Below are 14,439 nucleotides of genomic sequence, written 5' to 3'. Positions count from 1 at the left end.
CTACAAACGTCTCCAGACACTGCTAAATCCCCAGAGGACATCACCACCTCTGGTTGATGACCACTGATGGGCATTCTAGTGGCTGTTAAAATATCTCTCAAATCATAAAAAACATTAAAAAGTGAGGTTATGCAATAGTGCTTATTCTCCCATGACTGTATTTGTTTTCATTTTTTTGTTGAACAGTCACTGCAAAAGATAATCACTGAAAGCACTGTAATGCGTAATAAATATGTATACCTCCTACAAGCTCCTTAGCTTAATTGTGATGGAAAGAAAAGATGATGTGGGAAATCATGAGGGAAAAATGCCCAGGACTTTGTTCCTGAGCATATGAGGGGTGGGAGGTAAGGGGAGAGAGAGAGAGAAAGAAAGAGAAAAAGATAAAAGGAGGGAGGGAGGAAATGGACAATGTTAGATTTGCCAGATGCATTTTCACTACAGGGGAGAAGGGAAGGGGGCAAACAAAGCAATGAATAATTAACATCACTGACCAATCAGCAGATGCTCCACCCCCTTCCTTAATGTACTTCAATCATTAGTCTGAAGTCAGGTGAGATGATCCCTCCACAGAGCCATCTAGAGAAAAAAAAATTTTAACAGTCCTATCTCTTTGTTCTTTTTCTGCCCTATTGAAATCTCCTTTATGACATTTAGATTTTTAGTCACCTTGTAAACTTCCCAATCCTCCCTGCCTTGACCTTCCACTTGGCTTCCACTTAAGTAGTGCCTCTGGTCAAATCACTAGTCAATTCTGTCACCTTTCTGTCTCTCTGAAACAGACTTCCTTTCTCTATTAGCTCCCTATTGGTTCTATAATCCATGGCTTACAACCCCCGATGTATACAACTCAAATAAAGGTACATTTGATCTAGAAATGCCTCACTCACTATGAAATCGATAATAGCAGTGTCACAAAGGTTACATTCTGGAAATTCTATTAATGCGCTTTCCGTATTTACCTTTACGAGAGTGATCCATCACCCTAGCTACCCTGAAACATTTGGAGACATCTGAGGGATGCGAGGAAAGGAGGGGGCACTGCCCTGTTGCTGTAAAACACAAAGGCAAATGAAGGGTCCATGATGAACTGTTGACTAACAAAGAGTATTTGTTTTTCTTACTAAACAGGCTTCATCAAAAGGAAGAAAAGAAATTTTGAAATAAAAATTTCTTTAGTTTCCATGTGACACAATGCAACCCTGGTGGTGTCTCTTGATAGATGATTAAATAGATATGTGGCAGATACAAAGACAGATGGAAAGATACAGGTAGTTAGGTAGGTAGACAGCTAAGAAAGAGAGCTAGCTAGATGATTAATAGATATAAATAGATGGATAGATACATAGACATAATAGATTTTAATTTTACGCCAAGAATGGAGAGAACTCAGGATATATTGCAGAGCAGTGGTTTCAACCCATGCCCACATATTAGAATCACTTTGTGAAGTTTTTAGAGATTCTAATGTGCAGGTGATTCCAGCGCATGGTCAAGCTTGAGAACCACCCACCTTGGCGAAGAAATGACCTGTACTTCCAGTCTAGACCCGTGTAAGCAGGAGAAGTGCATGAGAGTCAAGCTGGCAATAAGCGAACACCTCACTCTCCCTCGCAGTGACAGGGTGGCGGTGAGGACAGACAGACCAGGAGCAATGCTGAGGGAGCAGGCTGTGGTGCTGTCCCCTCCCTGGGATGATGGGAGGGGACCACCACACAGGTGTCTTCTCTGCAGCAAAAAGCACACGTGTCGGACTTGGCACAAGAGTCTCCAACCATGCCCCAGCTCCGTGGGGGCAGAGTTCAGACGACAGGCTGTGTAGCCAGCAGCTTCGCGGGGCTTGCGATAGGCAGAGTCGCCCCTCTAGCAACCGGCAGCAGGGCAGAATGCTGGGGCTGGGAGTAGAAGGGGGTTCCTGCCAGAACTCGGGGGACCAGTCAATGGCAGCAAGAGCTGAGCTGCACCTACAACCACAGGGAAGACCAGGAGGCTTGAACAAGCTGAAGGAGACCAGACGAGGAACTATGTCAGAAATGAACTTACACACCAAATGCAGAGGCCTCTTTATGGCTGGGTCCCCAAACAACCCCATGCAGTGACCGTGAGCCACACACGTCCAACGAGCAGCAAGAGCCTGGGACCCTCAGCCCACTTGATGACATGAGGCCCCACAATACATCCAGCCTCATCTTAGGAGAAGATGATGGAGAATGGAACCCTCAAGAACTGAGCTTTTCCCAAAAGGACTGAGACTCCCAGAGCAATTGTTAAGCAGGCCTGATAGGGAATTCAACTTTTACCAGACTCAATATTTAAACTGAAAGGAAATTGTTTAAATAGGAACAGACCAAGATAATTTTAACTGGAAATTTTGTTTACTAGCTATAGTGTAGAAAGATCTGATCCTTCACAGAGAACTAAAAGGTCATATGTTTTAAAATAAGTTTATGAATAGACTGGAAGTTATGTTGATGAGAATGTTCAGAAAGGAGGAGATTGAGTTATTGCCAGTCCACAAGTGTCAACTCTTCTGCTACAAGGTGGGTTAGGGAGATAGATAAAGAAATTACAGCTCGGCTTCTTTAATTGCAGATTATGTGTTTGCAAATTCACCTACTTGTTGAAATTTATTTGCAATCTTCAAATCAAATTAATATTTGACATTTATACTCATTTGCAGACATTCTCAGAGCAGTGAAAAATTTGCATCACAGGATGCATACATTCCAAGCTGAGGTAGAACAAGGTGACACTCTGTCTTTTTGTTTCAATACTCATACTATAAACAAGTATCCTTTTCATAGTATACTTAGTGTCACAGTTTTTGCACTTTTGTACTTTTTGTGGGTGATTTCATTGTTTAAAATGGCCCCCATGGTGGTTTGGAGCTACTTAGCGCAGAAAAACATGCTCTTAAACTTACCCATTCTTGTGGGTGTGAACTCATTCTAAGTGGGAACTTTTGATAAGGTTACTTCAGTTACAGTATGGCCCAACTCAATCAGGATGGGTCTTAATCCTATTACTGGAGTCCTTTATAAGCAGAATAAATTCAGACAGATAGAGAGAAAGCCACAGATAGAGCAACTAGAAGCTGTACATCAATAGAACCCAGAAGAGAAAGGAGAGGCCAAGAGAGGCCACCATGTGCATTGCCATGTGACAGAGGAGCTCAGGACTAAGGATCACAGGCAGCAAGCCCCAGAACGCCAGTCTTCAGGAAGAAAGCATTGCCTTGACGATACCTTGACTTGGAACCCCCGAGCATCAAAACTGTGAGCCAATAAATTCCCATTGTTTAAGCCAACTCATTGGATGGTATTTGTTTTAGTAACAAGGAAACAGCCCCCAAGTGTACTGCTGAAGTGCTGTCTAGTGTTCCAAAGCACAAGCAGGCTGTGATGTGCCTTAAAGAGAAAACGTGTATTAGATAAGATTCATTCAGGCATGGGTTATAGTGCTGTTGGCAGTGAGTTCGGTGTTAATGAATCACATATATGTTAGGTGTCTTTTATTTTTATTTTTTTCATTAAATTCAGTTTTATTGAAATACATTCACACACCATACAATCATCCATGATATACAATCCACTGTCCACAGTATGATAACATAGTTATGCGTTCATCACCACAATCTATCTCTGAACATTTTCCTTACATCAGAAAGAACCAGAACAAGAATAAAAAATAAAAGTGAAAAAAGAACACCCAAATCATCCCCCCATCCCACCCCATTTGTCCTTTAGTTTTTTTTTATCTTCATTTTATTGAGATATATTCACATACCACGCAGTCATACAAAACAAATCGTACTTTCGATTGTTTACACTACCATTACATAGTTGTACATTCATCACCAAAATCAATCGCTGACACCTTCATTAGCACACACACAAAAACAACAAGAATAATAATTAGAGTGAAAAAGAGCAATTGAAGCAAAAAAGAACACTGGGTACCTTTGTCTGTTTGTTTGCTTCCTTCCCCTATTTTTCTACTCATCCATCCATAAACTAGACAAACTGGAGTGTGGTCCTTATGGCTTTCCCAATCCCATTGTCACCCTTCATAAGCTACATTTTTATACAACTGTCTTCCAGATTCATGGGTTCTGGATTGTAGTTTGATAGTTACAGGTATCCACCACCAGCTACCCCAATTCTTTAGAACCTAAAAAGGGTTGTCTAAAGTGTGCGTAAGAGTGCCCACCAGAGTGACCTCTCGGCTCCTTTTGGAATCTCTCTGCTACTGAAGCTTATTTCATTTCCTTTCACATCCCCCTTTTGGTCAAGAAGATGTTCTCCGTCCCACGATACCAGGTCTGCATTCCTCCCCGGGAGTCATATTCCACATTGCCAGGGAGATTCACTCCCCTGGGTGTCTGATCCCACATAGGGGGGAGGGCAGTGATTTCACCTTTCAAGTTGGCTTAGGCAGAGAGACAGGGCCACATCTGAGCAACAAAGAGGCATTCAGGAGGAGGCTCTTAGGCACAACCATAGGGAGGCCTAGCCTCTCCTTTGCAGCAACCGTCTTCCCAAGGGTAAAACCTATGGTAGAGGGCTCAACCCATCAAACCACCAGTCCCCTATGTCTGTGGTCATGTTAGCAACCATCGAGGTGGGGTAGGCCAATACCCCTGCATTCTCCACAGGCTCCTCAAGGGGGCACTACATCTTTTTTTCCTTGTTTTCCTTCTTTATTTTTTTTTAACTTTCCCTTCTTTTTTTTTTTCTTTTTTTTTTTAAATCTTCATTTTATTGAGATATATTCACATACCACGCAGTCATACAAAACAAATCGTACTTTCGATTGTTTACAGTACCATTACATAGTGGTACATTCATCACCCAAATCAATCCCTGACACCTTCATTAGCACACACACAAAAATAACAAGAATAATAGAGTGAAAAAGAGCAATTGAAGTAACAAGGGAGTAAGAAAAAGACAACTAACCTAAGATAACTGCTTAACTTCCAACATGTTCCTACTTTACCCCAAGAAAGTTACTTAATATAGCAACATTTCTGTGAACTTGCTCCTACTATATCCATCAGAAATTAACAGACCATAGTCATTCCTGGGCATCCCCAGAACATTAAATAGCTTATCTGTTCTTCTTGGATTATTGTTCCCCCTTCCTTAATTGCTCTCTATTGCTAGATCCCCTACATTCTACATTATAAGCCATTTGTTTTACATTTTTCAAAGTTCACATTAGTGGTAGCATATAATATTTCTCTTTTTGTGCCTGGCTTATTTCGCTCAGCATTATGTCTTCAAGGTTCATCCATGTTGTCATATGTTTCACGAGATCGTTCCTTCTTACTGCCGCGTAGTATTCCATCGTGTGTATATACCACATTTTATTTATCCACTCATCTGTTGAAGGACATTTGGGTTGTTTCCATCTCTTGGCAATTGTGAATAATGCTGCTATGAACATTGGCGTGCAGATATCTGTTCGTGTCACTGCTTTCCGATCTTCCGGGTATATACCGAGAACTGCAATCGCTGGATCGAATGGTAACTCTATATCCAGTTTTCTAAGGAACTGCCAGACTGACTTCCAGAGTGGCTGAACCATTATACAGTCCCACCAACAATGAATAAGAGTTCCAATTTCTCCACATCCCCTCCAGCATTTGTAGTTTCCTGTTTGTTTAATGGCAGCCATTCTAACCGGTGTTAGATGGTATCTCATTGTGGTCTTAATTTGCATCTCTCTAATAGCTAGTGAAGCTGAACATTTTTTCATGTGTTTCTTGGCCATTTGTATTTCCTCTTCAGAGAACTGTCTTTTCATATCTTTTGCCCATTTTATAATTGGGCCGACTGTACTATTGTCATTGAGTTGTAGGATTTCTTTATATATGCAAGATATCAGTCTTTTGTCAGATACATGGTTTCCAAAAATTTTTTCCCATTGAGTTGGCTGCCTCTTTACCTTTTTGAGAAATTCCTTTGAGGTGCAGAAACTTCTAAGCTTGAGGAGTTCCCATTTATCTATTTTCTCTTTTGTTGCTTGTGCTTTGGGTGTAAAGTCTAGGAAGTGGCCGCCTAATACAAGGTCTTGAAGATGTTTTCCTACATTATCTTCTAGGAGTTTTATGGTACTTTCTTTTATATTGAGATCTTTGGTCCATTTTGAGTTAATTTTTGTGTAGGGGGTGAGGTAGGGGTCCTCTTTCATTCTTTTGGATATGGATATCCAACTCTCCCAGCCCCATTTGTTGAAAAGACCATTATGACTCAGTTCAGTGACTTTGGGGGCCTTATCAAAGATCAGTCGGCCATAGATCTGAGGGTCTATCTCCGAATTCTCAATTCGATTCCATTGATCTATATGTCTATCTTTGTGCCAGTACCATGCTGTTTTGGCAACTGTGGCTTTATAATAAGCTTCAAAGTCAGGGAGTGTAAGTCCTCCCACTTCGTTTTTCTGTTTTAGAGTGTCTTTAGCAATTCGAGGCATCTTCCCTTTCCAAATAAATTTGATAACTAGCTTTTCCAAGTCTGCAAAGTAGGTTGTTGGAATTTTGATTGGGATTGCATTGAATCTGTAGATGAGTTTGGGTAGAATTGACATCTTAATGACATTTAGTCTTCCTATCCATGAACATGGAATATTTTTCCATCTTTTAAGGTCCCCTTCTATTTCTTTTAGGAGAGTTATGTAGTTTTCTTTGTATAGGTCTTTTACATCTTTGGTTAAGTTTATTCCTAGGTACTTGATTTTTTTAGTTGCTATTGAAAATGGTATCTTTTTCTTGAGTGTCTCTTCAGTTTGTTCATTTCTAGCATATAGAAACATTACTGACTTATGTGCATTAACCTTGTATCCCGCTACTTTGCTAAATTTGTTTATTAGCTCTAGTAGCTGTATCGTCGATTTCTCAGGGTTTTCTAGATATAAGATCATATCATCTGCAAACGATGACAGTTTTACTTCTTCTTTTCCAATTTGGATGCCTTTTATTTCTTTGTCTTGCCGGATTGCCCTGGCTAGCACTTCCAGCACAATGTTGAATAACAGTGGTGACAGTGGGCATCCTTGTCTTGTTCCTGATCTTAGAGGGAAGGCTTTCAGTCTCTCACCATTGAGTACTATGCTGGCTGTGGGTTTTTCATATATGCTCTTTATCATGTTGAGGAAGTTTCCTTCAATTCCTACCTTTTGAAGTGTTTTTATCAAAAAGGGATGTTGGATTTTGTCAAATGCTTTTTCAGCATCTATTGAGATGATCAATTGATTTTTCCCTTTTGACTTGTTAATGTGTTGTAATACATTGATTGATTTTCTTATGTTGAACCATCCTTGCATGCCTGGAATGAACCCCACTTGGTCATGGTGTATGATTTTTTTAATGTGTCTTTGGATTTGATTTGCAAGTATTTTGTTGAGGATTTTTGCATCTATATTCATTAGGGAGATTGGCCGGTAGTTCTCCTTTTTTGTAGCATCTTTGCCTGGTTTTGGTATTAGATTGATGTTAGCTTCATAAAATGAGTTAGGTAGTGTTCCATTTTCTTCAATGTTTTGAAAGAGTTTGAGTAAGATTGGTGTCAGTTCTTTCTGGAAAGTTTGGTAGAATTCCCCTGTGAAGCCATCTGGCCCTGGGCATTTATTTGTGGGAAGATTTTTGATGACAGATTGGATCTCTTTGCTTGTGATGGGTTGGTTGAGGTCTTCTATTTCTTCTCTGGTCAGTCTAGGTTGTTCATATGTTTCCAGGAAATTGTCCATTTCCTCTACATTATCCAGTTTGTTGCCATACAGTTGTTCATAGTATCCTCTTATAATTTTTTTAATTTCTTCAGGATCTGCAGTTATGTCACCTTTTTCATTCATTATTTTGTTTATATGGGTCTTCTCTCTTTTTGATTTTGTCAGTCTAGCTAGGGGCTTGTCAATCTTGTTGATCTTCTCAAAGAACCAACTTTTGGTGATATTTATCCTCTCTTTTGTTTTTTTGTTCTCTATTTCATTTATTTCTGCTTTAATCCTTGTTATTTCTTTTCTTCTACTTGGTTTAGGATTGGTTTGCTGTTCATTTTCTAGCTTCTTCAGTTGATCCATTAGTTCTTTGATTTTGGCTCTTTCTTCCTTTTTAATATATGCGTTTAGTGCTATAAATTTCCCCCTTAGCACTGCTTTTGCTGCATCCCATAGGTTTTGGTATGTTGTGTTCTCATTTTCATTCGTCTCTATATGTTTAGCAATTTCTCTTGCTATTTCTTCTTTAACCCACTGATTGTTTAGGAGTGTGTTGTTTAACCTCCAGGTATTTGTGAATTTTCTAAGTCTCTGATGGTTATTGACTTCTAATTGTATTCCATTGTGGTCAGAGAATGTGCTTTGAATAATTTCAATCTTTTTAAATTTATTGAGGCTTGTTTTATGTCCCAGCATATGATCTATTCTGGAGAAAGTTCCGTGAGCACTAGAAAAGTATGTGTATCCTGGTGATTTGGGATGTAATGTCCTGTATATGTCTGTTAAATCTAATTCATTTATCAGATTGTTTAGGTTTTCAATTTCCTTATTGGTCTTCTGTCTGGTTGATCTATCTATAGGAGAGAGTGATGTGTTGAAGTCTCCCACAATTATTGTGGAAACATCAATTGCTTCCTTTAGTTTTGCCAGTGTTTCTCTCATGTATTTTGTGGCACCTTGATTGGGTGCATAGACATTTACGATTGTTATTTCTTATTGCTGAATTGCCCCTTTTATTAGTATGTAGTGGCCTTCTTTGTCTCTCAAAACATCCCTGCATTTGAAGTCTATTTTATCTGAGATTAATATTGCTACACCTGCTTTCTTTTGGCTGTAGCTTGCATGAAATATTTTTTTCCATCCTTTCACTTTCAGTTTCTTTGTGTCCCTGTGTCTAAGATGAGTCTCTTTTATGCAACATATTGATGGTTCATTTTTTTTGATCCATTCTGCGAATCTATATCTTTTAATTGGGGAGTTTAATCCATTTACATTCAACGTTATAACCGTGAAGGCATTTCTTGAATCAGCCATCTTATCCTTTGGTTTATGTTTGTCATATTTTTCCCCTCTGTCTATTAATATCCTTTATTGTACCCATACCGAATCTCTTTAGTACTGAACCTTTCTCCAAGTCTCTCTGTCCTTTCTTTGTTTCTCTGTCTGTAGGGCTCCCTTGAGTATCTCCAGTAGGGCAGGTCTCTTGTTAGCAAATTCTCTCAGCATTTGTTTGTCTGTGAAAAATTTAAGCTCTCCCTCAAATTTGAAGGAGAGCTTTGCTGGATAAAGTATTCTTGGCTGGAAATTTTTCTCACTCAGAATTTTAAATATATCGTGCCACTGCCTTCTCGCCTCCATGGTGGCTGCTGAGTAGTCACTACTTAGTCTTATGCTGTTTCCTTTGTATGTGGTGAATTGCTTTTCTCTTGCTGCTTTCAGAACTTGCTCCTTCTCTTCTGTGTTTGACAGTGTGATCAGTATATGTCTCGGAGTGGGTTTATTTGGATTTATTCTATTTGGGGTTCGCTGAGCATTTATGATTTGTGTATTTATGTTGTTTAGAAGATTTGGGAAGTTTTCCCCAACAATTTCTTTGAATACTCTTCCTAGACCTTTACCCTTTTCTTCCCCTTCTGGGACACCAATGAGTCTTATATTTGGACGTTTCATATTATCTATCATATCCCTGAGGTCCATTTCGATTTTTTTCAATTTTTTTCCCTATTCTTTCTTTTATGCTTTCATTTTCCATTCTGTCATCTTCCAGGTCACTGATTCGTTGTTCAACTTCCTCTAGTCTTGTACTATGAGTGTCCAGAATCTTTTTAATTTGGTCAACAGTTTCTTTAATTTCCATAAGTTCATCCATTTTTTTACTTAGTCTTGCAATGTCTTCTTTATGCTCTTCTAGGGTCTTCTTGATTTCCTTTGTCTCCCGTACTATGGTCTCATTGTTCATCTTTAGTTCTTTGAGTAGCTGCTCTAGGTGCTGTGTCTCTTCTGATCTTTTGATTTGGGTGCTTGGGCTTGGGTTATCCATATCGTCTGTTTTTTTCATATGCTTTATAATTTTCTGTTGTTTTTGGCCTCGTGGCATTTGCTGAACTTGATAGGGTTCTTTTAGGATTTGTAGACCAATTGAAGTCCTTATCTCTAATTGATCAGATCTACAGCTTCGTGGAGTACACTTTCTCTAACTAACCAGCAGGTGGCGTCCACGAGCCACCTGTTCTCCACAAGCCAGTTCTCCCCTGCTTAGCCTTTTTGGTGAGTGGGGGAGTGAGTCTTGTGGGGTCCAATTGGTGTACCAAGCTTGCGTGTGTAGTTGGTGTTGCCTGCCCTGTATATGGGGCGTGTTTCTGGGCAGTCAGGGAGGGGGGGGTGGCTCTGACAATCAAATCTCCCTGGTGATCCTAGAGTTTTAAAGCTGCTGCAATAGTCTAATCCTTCAGTTCAGTCCTGCCACAGTTTGTCTCTGCCACTGACCCACAAGTCCTTGGTATTGGCGTATGGCTCCTGAGACTTGCAAGTGGGCCCCTCTTCCAGGCCGTACACTCCGGGTCCTCTGTTGAGGGATGACTGTGCTATGTCACAGGTGAGTGCCGTCCCCCCAGGGCAGTTCTGGGCTGCTGGGCTGTGTAGGGAGGCTCCCAGTCTGCTGAAATGATGGCTGGATGGGGCTTTGTTAATTCACACTGCTCTACTTTCCCAACTCTGGGACAATCAGCTGAGGTTGCAGGGAAGGCTAATGTCCACGCGCAGTTTTGTGGTGTGTGCCTGTTATTTGAAGCACTTCCGTCACACTGGGTTGTCTGGGGCAGCTCTGGGCTATGGGGCTGGCGATGGGCAGGAGTGTTTCCTGTCCACCAGGATGATGGCTGTGAGCGGACACCCCCCTTTTTTGGGGAAGTTGTGGTGTTTAGTGAATTTTCTCAGCCACTGGATTATTGCGTTTTGTCTCAGAGCTCTCCTAGTTCTGCTCTTGACTTGACCTGCCCAAATTGCAAGTCTTTGAAGCTTTCTGTATTGGGCTTCTTAGAGTAATTGTTTTAGAAAAAGAAAAAAGGATTTAAAAAAAAAAAAAAAAAAAAGGGCCCTCCTCAGAGATCTAATGGGTTATTGAAATGCTAAGAGACAAAGCAACCAGGGCCATTAAGGAAAGGTCCACAGGGCAGAGAGATCAGCTTTTCTTCGGGATTTGCATATGCGCCTCAGGGCCCTTCCCCTTTCTATGTTCACCAGAACTCCAAAAATCCTCCGCTTTTATTTTGGAGTTTTTCGTGTTGTTTTTTTTCTCTGTGCCTGTCTCCTCTCTGCTGGGCTGGCTGCTCTCAGATTCTCTGGTGTCTTGTCTCAGTCTATCTATGGTTGGAGTTTGGATCAGTATAATGAGTTTCCGATAAGGGCTGCCACTGCAGTTCTCCCTTCTCCTTCCTGGAGCTGACAGCCCCTCCTCCCACAGGACTGAGCCTGGCAGGGAGGGGCGCGGGTCCCCTGGCCGCAAAAACTTACAGATTTCGCTGATCTCAGCAGTTCCACGTTTTCATGAGTGTTGTATGAATTATGCCCAAAGTCAGATTGCTCTGTGGTGTCCAGTCCACGCAGTTCCTGACTTTCTACCTAATTTCCTGGAGGAGTAACTAAAACATACAGCTCACCAGTCTTCCATCTTGCCCCCAGCCCTAGGTGTCTTTTAACAGAAACACATAAAATATGGTTATGTGTTGATTGGTTAAAATGTTGTGACCACAGACTCACAGGTACCAAATCCTGTATTTCCCCTAGGAGCAATGGTTCTGTGTTTGCTAATTCCATTTTCATGGTGTCTTTCTAGAACATCACCACTGTGAATAACAAGAACTGACCACAGTTACTTTTTTCTTTTACACATCTGAAAGTAATGTGAGTAATGGTTCAACTCAGCTGCCATACTATTCCCATGGTACTTTTACTTCCAAGCACTTGCATTCTAAAGTCAATGATCATTGAAAGGAAATTCTGACCACAGTTATAGCAGCTTCATGGGGCTCCATCTGCTTGAGATAATGCTCCAGCCACTAAAAAACATGTAAAATTTAAACAAGCATGCAAGTTACCAAAATAGTAGCCCTTACCAAGTTAATATTTGACTCAACAGCATAGCTATGAATAAAGCCCTAGGTCAGCCTGGTTGGGGTGAGCATGTGATTTGAGAGAAAGCTAGAAACCTTTTGTCCATGAGAGTCCTGAAAATTAAGTGATCTCAGGGCACAAAGCTGGGAGAAATTGGAATATGGTATGGTGAGAACTGGTGTGATATTTCTTCCTGTCTTGGGACTTTCTGCGATGCTGTGGTTGTGGATCATGAGGTCATCAGTAAGTTCTGAAAGCAGCCCCATACTGGTGTAGGAGTAATCCAGGTGGGGTGGGAATCTGTTCTTCTCCCACATTAAATGAAAGGCTAATGGAATTTGAAGAGATTCATTGCATTACTCCTGCAAGACATACAATTTTATAATATAGAAAAGACAAAAAAAGACTAAAAAGTGAGAAAAAAATCTAGAAGAGCTATTGCCTAAAAATGGATGAATTCATGAAAGAATTGGATGAATACATTGTCAGGTTCAGTGGGAAATAAGCATCACAGTAATAATGACAGTAATAAAGTATAACCCATTAAATAGATTAGGAATTGGAGTCTATGGTGATATAAAGAAATAAATAGGGAAAAGAGAATCTGTCATTGCAATAATTAGTTCATTCAAGAAATGTCAATGGACACTAAAACTAGTGGGTACAAAATGTGATGAGGAACAGAATATTTACATGGTCTCCAAGTGCCTCTACACAAAAGATTACATGGAGAAAACTGGAAGATTCCTTCTTAATCAAATGATCAATAGTAAAATCATGAATCAAGATACGAATCTACCACCAAGTATGATGAAAGGAAAAGAACACAGAATCACATTTGTCAATTCTTGCAAAAGATGCATAACCCAAATCTAATCATGAGGAAACACAAGACAAATCCAATCAAAGCATATTACAGAATATTAACTGGCATGTAATCTTCAAAATGTCAAGGTGATGAATGTAAAGAAAGGCTGAGCAACTCTTCCAGATTGAAGGAGACTAAAGAAAATGGCAGCTAAAGGCATTCTGTACTGAACCTTTCACTATGAAAAATATTAAGATGAATGGCAAAACTTAAATGAGGTCTCTAGTAGTAATGTTCCAAAGTGAACTTCCTGATTTTGACAGCTGTATTTTGATTATGTAGGAGAATATCCTTTTTTGTAGGAAACCTACACTCAATTATGGTCAACAACTGACTGTCAAGTGGTTTAGGAAAAATAAGAGCTCATGGTATTTTATTTTAACATCTATGCTTAAGTTTGAGATAATTTCAAAATATAAACATTTTAAGTAAAAACTATTATACATGGATTAAGTTTCTTTTAAACAAATTGAAATTTTAAAGGACTCCAGAAAAATTAGTTTTGAATAATTAAAAATAGTTTTTCCAATTTAGATATGCCAATGAGAGTAGATATACCCAGTGTATATCTAATTATATAACTTGGGAAATAAGTAAACCTTTAGTTCTGCAAAATAAGAAGATTTATACATTGTTCAAAGAAATTGAAGTTGCTAAATGGTGTGAATGAAGCAGTTTCCTAAATGACAAAAGGAACGTTGATTTTAAAACTTTAATAAAAAAAGAAAACAAAGATGGATAGTTAAATCACTGGTATAATTATCTCCTTTAAGAATATTTTTCAGAGATAGACTTTTATTTGTTTGAACTGATTTTTTTTTTTAATCAATATGTGTATATGGACCTCATGGTATTGAGAGACAGAAAAAAGTCTTGATTAATTTTACATAATTTCATGTTGCTGCCAACCTTGGCTTGTCACAGAGTGCTGAGGCACATGAACTTTCATGCCTGGTCAGGTAGCAGTCTAGAGAGCTATCTGTAGCAACCCCAGGAGGGATTTTTAACTGAACAATGAAATCTGTCTTAGTGTGGGTGGTCTAGACATACTTCCTCTATTTGATTGTGATGTACAGTCAAGCCACCCATGCTCAGGCCTGCTGGTAAGCATGGTATGAGGAGGACATTAAACTGGTCAATGGTTCTCAACCAGAGGCATTTCTATCCCCCAGGGGACACGAGGCAATGCCTGGGGACATTTTTTGGTTGTCACACCTTGGGGGATGGTGAGGTGCCCCTGGCATCTAGTAGGTAAAGCCCAGGGATGATGCTAAACATCCCACAAGCACAGGACAGGCCCCCACAACAAAGCAATATTGAAGCTGAATGACAACAGTGCTGAGGTTTAGAAAGCATGATCTATATTTCTGCACAAATCACCCCCACTGGGGGAGAAATATGGTTTTGTTCCAGTGGGATACCCACCAACAGAATGGATTTGGAGTGGATTTCAAGTGACC

The 14,439-nt window shown here is 39.9% G+C and overlaps 1 long non-coding RNA gene across 2 annotated transcripts in view; it reads right to left on the bottom strand.

Moving 5' to 3' along the window:
* Positions 1–433: 433 nt before the first annotated feature.
* Positions 434–14,439, bottom strand: part of LOC119523000 — a 155,022-nt gene continuing 141,016 nt past the window's right edge. For both annotated transcript variants that reach the window (XR_005214581.1, XR_005214579.1), the window contains 2 exons: positions 963–1,052; positions 434–579 (listed from right to left, as the gene is read on the bottom strand). This is a non-coding gene — a long non-coding RNA (uncharacterized LOC119523000). The remainder of the gene's footprint in view (positions 580–962; positions 1,053–14,439) is intronic.

The sequence above is a fragment of the Choloepus didactylus genome, chromosome X (genome assembly GCF_015220235.1).
Source record: "Choloepus didactylus isolate mChoDid1 chromosome X, mChoDid1.pri, whole genome shotgun sequence".
Lineage (NCBI taxonomy): Eukaryota > Metazoa > Chordata > Mammalia > Pilosa > Megalonychidae > Choloepus > Choloepus didactylus.
The sequence above is the reverse complement of the archived record's forward strand: the minus strand, read 5'-3'. Positions and strand labels throughout refer to the sequence as shown.